The following is an 8621-nucleotide window of genomic DNA, read 5'->3' on the forward strand; positions in this document are numbered from 1 at the left end:
GCTAGTCCCCTCTATAGAATATTACAAAAAAAGTCAGTTACTTTGCTTAGTAACTAATTACTTTTCCAATGTAGTAACTGAGTTACTTTTTGGGAGAAGTAATTTGTAACTTAACTAATTACTTTTTTAAAGTAAGATGACCAACATAATAAAAAAAAAATAAAAAAAATAAAATAAAAGTGATTTGCATTCAGTTTTTTTTGTTATGAATAACTGTGATTGGCCAGAGCTATGGGCTGTGATTGGCCCTGTCTGTACCATGGGATCACATTAACCATTGACCGGTGGAGTCAGCCAGTGACAGATCGCACTGCTGTGTGGTGTCTTCTGAGAGGACGTCATATGATGTCCAGTCAGAAGCATGAAAGACTGGCCAAGCCATCGATCTGCTATAGGCCGGGAAGGGGATAAGTCAAGTATTTTGGATGCATTGGGGTTGATTCACTAAGGCTGTGTTCATACCTATGCCTAATAGGATGTGGATTTCTTCGCATCCAATCCGCTTGACATGAGATTGTGACCGCCTCTCTATGGCTCCGGTTCACATATCTCCATTGCGGCTCCGGAGCAGCTTGCACAGGAGTCCTGTGCATCTTTGGCCCCCTTTCAGGTCCGAATTCAGGCAAAAATTTGTCCCTGATTCAACCCTGAAACGGAGAACAGGGACGCACCGGACCCCCTGCTGCGAGCTGCATTCATCAGAGGTGTTAACCCACCCTAAATACAGATAGACTATTCACTTTGCAAGGGAATTTTCCCCAGAGCTTAATGACGTAAAGCGCTGGTGATGTCCATCATTCAATCATGTACAAGAAAAAATGCAGTTTGCACATGTTTGGGTATTCATTGCAAAGTGAAATTTCACCACATTTACTAAGCTCTGGGGAACATTTCTTTGCAAAGTGCATTCCTTTACTAACAGTTATAGGTAAAGTTGATCCAGGGAATATCCGATTGCCTCCCGGGGGGATCAGGAAGGAATTTTTCCCCTGCTGTAGCAAATTGGATCATGCTTTGCTGGGGTTTTTCACCTTCCTCTGGATCAACTGTGGGTCTAGGATTGTGTATATGGGACTGTATGGTTTTGTTTTTTTTGTTTATTGCCCTTTCTATTGGTTGAACTAGATCAGCCCTTCTCAACCTTTTCAAACCAGAGGAACCCTTGAAATAGTGCTCCCGTCTCAGGGAACCCCTGCTAAAAATTAGAAATCTACAGCTCATGATACATTAGTGTGATGGTCAGTGGGAAGAATGGTCCTTACATTTGTGGTCATGGGGAAGAATTGCCTCCTTACAAATGGCTAAAAAGATCAATGGTCTCGGTAGGAACTTATCTGAGAGGCAGAAATTTCCCAATGCTGAAGGAACCCCTAGCAACCTCTGGAGGAACCCTAGGGTCCCACGGAACCCTGGTTGAGAATCACTGAACTAGATGGACTTGTGTCTTTTTTTTCAACCTGGTTAACTATGTAAAAATGCAACTTCCCCTGCAAAGTCAACAGCCTATTTGCCTTTAGTAAATCAACCCCATTCTGTCACCTGAAGGCCTAAAACTAGATCCAGATAAAATTGCAGCAAAAGTAATTTAGCTGAAAATAGTTCTAGGAATGGCCAATATCTACTGACACAAGTCGTATTTTTCACTAAAAGTAACTTCTCCAACTTCTCTAAAGACCTTCTTTAACTATATTCAGTTTGAGCTGCACAGGTTTGTTACAGATTTACTTTATGTGTTCAAAAAAGAGGCAACGTTTGATCCTGTTTTCCTCTAGCGCAAAAAAAAAAAAAAATCAAAAACAGAGTGGTAGAAACAACATAGATGATACTGGCAGAATATTTTGGAGATTATGAAGAAATTTAGCAGTTCCAAGAAATCACAAGAGAGATGCATTCCGATCATCCAACCATTGTTTAGCAAATGATGTTCTCTTAGGAAATGAGCCTATGTCTTCCTTGACAATGGCTCTGCCTGTATACAGATGTAGGATAAGCACAATACTGGACCTGGAAAAACATATATTTACTGCAAGGACTCATGGGAGTTATCATTATTTTTACAGCTCTCCATAAAGATCACAAGAAGGGAGCCAAAGTGCTGTCTGTATGAAGGGAATGTAACATTGTCTTAGGGGGATAGTAAGCTGAAATCCTTACCTGTGCGCGTGGCACATCTTCTACTATGATTAATGTTTTCTTTATACTCTGGTTGTTACTAATCACTCATGTTATGCTATAAATATTATAGGGTTTTTAATGAAGAATCAGGACCTTGCGGTGCTCTTAATTACTAATTTGGGGTTTATTCTCTCACAGGATTTAGGACAGCATCTGCTTCCATTTAAAACTTGGATCTCAAAGTGATTGTAAACGATCTCCTTGTAAAAGAACCCATTCAGTATAAAGTAGAAATGAAAGGCAAAACATTTGTGTTTCTAGATATTTAAAAGAAAAAAAAAAAAGAAAAAAAAAAAAAAAAAAAATATATGTATATATATATATATATATATATAAATATATATATATATATATATATATATATATATATATATATATATATATATATATATATATATATATATATATATAATACTTTTGATCATATCCCCTCTACTCTCAGCTGTATAAGATTTGGGGGAGGACAAACAGCAGTACACTGATCTTCCCAGTGAATGGCTGTGTGTAGTGTGGGGGGTGGGGGGGGGGGTGTCAGGACAAGTCTGATTATTGGAGGAGTGTACCCTGAGTTCCCAGCATAGCTAAAGAACTGACCAAATCCAAAGACAGTAGGTTAATTGGCTTCTGTCCAAAAAAATTTGCCCTAGAATATAATAAGGGACCTTGGATTGGATATGAAATGTTGGTGTAACAAACACTTTAACTACCCGCTCTATAGCCAAAAGACGGCCACAGCGTGGGCTTAGTTTGCCGGGTGGTCATCCATGGACGTCCTCCCATGATCGTGTCCCCCTTTGGACTCAGCTGATCACAGATCGAGGTAAAGGGCCAATCACAGCGCCCTTAACCACGTGATCAGCTGTCAGCCACAAGCCAGTTATCGACTTTGAGAGGAAAGCCGATAATCGGCTTATGTTAAATGGACATTGGCACTAAAAATCAGGGCACGTTATCAGTATCCTGATTATCAGTGCAATCCCACCAGTGCTGCCAATCAGTGCTCATCAGAGCCACCTATCAGTGCCCATCACCATCAGTGCTGCCAATCAGTGCCCATCAGTGAATCCTCATCAGTGTCATTTAACAGTGCTGCCTATTAGTGGCACCTAACAGTGCCCATCAGGGCCACCTATCAGTATCCATCAGTGCCCATCAGTGCCACCTATCAGTGCAGCCTCATTTTTGCCTGCCAGTGCCACCTCATCAGTGCCTATCAGTTCCACCTATCAGTGCTGCATCATCAGTGCCCATTAGTGCAGCCTATCAGTGCCCATCAGTGCAGCCTCCTCAGTGCCCATCAGTGCAGCCTCATCAGTGCCCATCAGTGCAGCCTCATCAGTGTCCATCAGTGCAGCCTCATCAGCGCACATCAGTGAAGGAGAAAAATTACCTGTTTGCAAAATTTTATAGTGATTAACCTCTTCAGCCCTTTTCCCCATCCTGACCAGAGCACTTTATGCGATTCGGCACTGCGTCACTTTAACTGACAAATTGCACGGTTGTGCAACGTGGCACTCAAACAAAATTGACGTCCTTTTTTCCCACAAATAGAGCTTTCTTTTGGTGGTATTTGATCACCTTTGCTGTTTTTATTTTTTGCGCTACAAACAAAAAAAAGCGACAATTTTGAAAAAAACGTAATATTTTTAACTTTTTGCTATAATAAATATCCCCCAAAATACATAAAAAAATATTTTTTTCCTCAAGTTTAGGCCGATAAGTATTCTTCTACATATTTTTAGTAAAAAAAAATTGTGATAAGCGTATATTGATTGGTTTGCGCAAAAGTTATAGCGTCCACAAAATAGGAGATAGTTTTATGGCATTTTTATTATTGATTTTCTTTTTACTAGTAATGGTGGTGATCTGTGATTGTTATTGGGACTGCGAGATTATGGCGGACACGTCAGACAATTTTGACACATTTTTGGGACCATTGGCACTTATACAGTGATCAGTGCTATAAAAATGCATTGATTACTGTATAAATGTCACTGGCAGGGAAGGGGTTAACACTAGGGGCCGATCAAGGGGTTAATTGTGTTCCCTAGTGTGTGTTCTAACTAAAGGGGGGAGGGGAATGTGTAGGGGAGATGACAGATCGCTGTTCATACTCTGTATGAACACATGTTCAGTCACTTCTTCCCTCAGAGAACCGGAAACAGTGTTTACACAGACAGATACCCGGTTCTCGGTGTGCTCCGACCAAAAGTGGGAACCTGCATCGGCTCCATGGGCGAGTGCGCGCGCCCCTAGTGGCCGAATATGAAGCGACATAACATGACGACGTTGCCGTGGAACAGCTGCGGCGGCTGGTCGACAAGCGGTTAAATACCACCAAAAGAAAGCTCTATATGTGTGAAAAAAATTATAACAATTGCGCAATTGTCATTGAAAGTGTGACAGCGCTGAAAGCTGAAAATTTGCCTGGGTGGGAAGGGGGTAAAAGTGCCCAGTAGGCAAGTAGTGGTTAATGAATCTGCTTATCTTGTTATAGTGGTTATTTCCTTTATGCCCTTTTTATTACACTCCTTCTGTTATCAGAGTTCTCCATACTAAAGTCACAGAAGCCATAGACTGGGAGTCCTCTTCAGATCTTGCAGATGGTGAACTAGATTTTATTATAGCAGTAAATCTGGACATCACAAAGTCTTCATGGCTGCCGCTTTCTCTTGTTCCATCACGGTACATCTCCTCTCTGTGATAAATGTAACCAATATGGCAATAACTTAGAAGTATGGTGTAAGTACAGTATGTTAAAGCAGAACTAAAGACCCCAATACTTTCCTCTCCTTCAAACGTCTGATGCCCCTGGCAGACGCCAGCATCTTCTACTTGGTGTCTTACAGGTGCCGAGTTGAGACTGTCTTGCCCAGTGCAGGATGACATACAGGATCTGTGCCAGAATGTAAAGAGAACTGGGCAAGCACAGCTCATTGTACATTCTAAACATGACAGCAAGCAGGCAGGTAGGTTTATTTTATTGTGCATAAAAAACTCCAGGGTGTGAGCTGAAAGGAACCTGCACCCTTGTATGTTTTTAAGCTAAATTTACTGGAATGTTGATTACGCCGCTATAATATCTGTAAGTATCTTCTTTGTTTGATACTACACTTCAAAAATGCTATATGCTATGAAATGTTATTACTACTTGTTCATATATTCATCAATGAATTATTCTATTATAGAAATATGATCTCTTTCCGCATATACCCCTGAAGAAGGAGGCAACTTAGCACTCTGAATCGCGTCGGGCGCAAGAGACTATTGAAACTGTATTGTATGGCTTTCATATCTATAGCAGTGTATAGACTCATAGATATGCTTTAACCTCCCTGGCGGTATGATTAGTTCTGGTTTTAGGTGCTGAAAGTGGTACAATTATTGTGCATGGAAATTTGGCGTTTTATATTGTAGTCCTGTAATTCTTAGGAATAACTCTCTGTCTGCTAGACTCTGTTCAAACCAGAGTCTAGCAGACATCCCGGGTATGATAAAGTTTATAATATAATAAATAATAATAAAAATGATTCAATAATGTAATCAAATCCTAAAACACTGAAAAAGGGACACTTTCTGGTTGCTATGGACAATCTCCAAATTTCAGGCAGAAAAAACAGTATTTATAATATAAAAGTGCATGCAGGGCATTGCACAGACCACTAGGGACAAAGGGAGTGTGTAATTTTAATTTTATGCAGTACTGTAATCTGTAAAATTACAGTACTGTGTGTGTTTTTTGTCTTTTTACTTTTTTTAATTTGGCGCCGATCTCCGCTCCCATGCGCCGTAAATTCGCAGGGAACGGAGCTCGGCGGCATTCAGGCACTGTGTGAATCGAGCGGAGTACGGCTCGATCACACAGCGCGGAGGACATCGCTGGATCCAGGGGACAAGGTAAGTAACTCTCCCTGTGTCCTCCCTGTATCCAGCGATGCGATCCCGAGTCTAGCTCGGGGTTACAGCTCGTGGAACTAAAATCCCAACCCGAGCCAGACTCGGGATCACCGCTAGGGAGGTTAACATGCCTTGTTTTTATACATAAATATTGCTTCTATTTACATATTTTCTAAATAAATATTTTTGAAATCACAAATACACAATCTTTTGAAACAATATAGTGCCTTGAAAGTCCACCAAATAGGGAATCTTTTGTCGTTCTAGCGCTCAAGCAGTAGGGCATCCAATGGCTTCACTGAAATGCTTCCCTCAATTTAGCCCTTCTCAGATTGGGAAATATTCAACAAACTGTAAAAATACACACAGAAAGGAGTAAACGTTAGTGCATTACCACCATTAGAATTTATTGAATTAAAATTTGTTAGTGTACTCACAAAGATAGTAGGAACAAACGCATCACATAACAATTCCAGCCATGGGGCATCTAGGGGTCTATCCAAACATGGCATGGTAGCAAAGAGAATGTGTTTCAGGGGCCGTGCCCTCTTCTTGAAGAAGGGAGCTTGACCCACGAAACATGTTAACTTTTCTACCATGCCATGTTTGCATACGTTTATTTTTGTATGTCTCTTCTGCAATAAAAAGCTCGCCTGTTTGCAGTTTTTGAAAGCAGGACTTTAGTTCTGCTATAACCACTTGCCAAACCGCAATACGTATATTTACGTTGCAGCTTTGAAGTGATTTACCGGGGTAAGGGCTGACGCTATCAGTCATAATTCTGGTATTTCTTTTTTGAAGCCAGCAACTATTTCTCATAAAATCGATCCGAATGGCTGATTAGCAGCTGGATTGCTTTTAGAAGCAGCGAGAGGGGTCACCACTCCCGATGTTTCTCAGGCTTAACGTTCTAAAGCCTCGAAAACACTATTGGATTTTCCAATGGGAAATGTTGGATGTCAGGCAATTGTTGGACTTTCTGGCAAAAAATGTTGGCTAGCATGTCTTCAAATTTTACATCAACAAATGTCTGTTGTCGGATTTTCCGATCGTGTGTACACAAGTCCGTCGGACAAAAATCCAAAGTACAAACGTGCATGTTTGGAAGCAAGGACGAGCCAGAAGCAGTCGGTCTTGTAATGGAGAATTAACATTCGTGATGCTGCAAATTCTGAAATCTCCAAATGCAGCGCACATTCTCTTCTTTTTAATGGGATAGTAATGAAGCTGCTTTGCTGGTGATGCTGATAGAGTTATTGCAAACAAATTTTCAAAGGCATTTTTTTCTAGTCATATCAAGAATAATATAATATTATTCTGTTTTTTTTTTCTTGCAAGTTAACACAACACCATTATCCCGTAGTTTATAAGAAGAAAGATACAACTATGTTGGTGTCCCTTGTCGATTTTACATTGTATTTTTTAAAATGTAACTACCTACTGCCAAACTGTCAAAACACATAGCCAAGTATTATTCTCCACAATTTTTTTTATTATGCATTAAAAAAAAAATTGACATGCTATCTGCCAATAGAACTTAACCAAAAAGTGCATCCAAAAATATAGAATATACCAAATCAAATCATTATTCATCCAAAAGAAAAAAAACTCCAAGGCCAATAATAAATAACACGTTGTCTCCTCCGATTCCAAACTGAAAAGCACAAAATGAAAAGCGCGAACCGAAAAGCACAAAATGAAAAGCGCAAAAAGAAAAGCGCAAAACAACATTCACCAAACTTCTACTAACATGAAACTAGCAGAAGGAGCCCAAAGGATGGCGGTAAAGAGCTGAAAAACCACATAGTACGTCACTACGTTTGTAATTGTTGGCCAACATTTGTGTGTCCGTGTGTATGCAAGACAAGTTTGAGCCAACACCCTTCGGACAAAATTCCACGGTTTTGTTGTCGGAAAGTCCGATCGTGTGTACGAGGCATTACCGGCCAACCCAGGAAACAATCCGAAGGTTTGCACGGCTGGTCACAGGGTTAAGGACAGTCCAGAGCGCCTCTGATCACCTCTATGATCTGGGAGGACTGGAGGTCACTTCCAGTCTAGGGCGGAAGTAAACTTTTTTTTTTTTTTTAAAGCAAAAGATCAACATTTTTTTTCTTAAAGACCCCCGATCTCTCCATAAAGAGGACCTTACTTACAATACAAAACGTACAATAATTTTTATTGTTGCACGTGTAAATAACAAAACAGTTGATCACTCTTGCAGGGGGTACAAAACAAGGAAGCAAAACATATAGGCATGAGTAATATCTCGTGCGACTAGACATTTTAGTTGGCAAAATATCAACTAGACGACTGCACGATGAAGGCCTGTCATCCCTTATTTTACATTCATTGTAATAGGAACAAAAGTGATATAAAATAAATAAAAAAAATTAAAGGACAGTGTAAAAGAAAAAAAGAAAAAAATAAGAATTTTTATTTTTTCAAAGCGCCCCCATTCCTGCGTGCTCATGTGTAATACGTAAGTCGCGCACATATATGTAAACGGTGTTCACACCACACATGTGAAGTATCGCCATGAACATTAG

This window comes from Lithobates pipiens, unplaced genomic scaffold, assembly GCF_037356315.1.
Source record: "Lithobates pipiens isolate NorthernLeopardFrog02 unplaced genomic scaffold, aLitPip1_a1.2 Scaffold_16, whole genome shotgun sequence".
Lineage (NCBI taxonomy): Eukaryota > Metazoa > Chordata > Amphibia > Anura > Ranidae > Lithobates > Lithobates pipiens.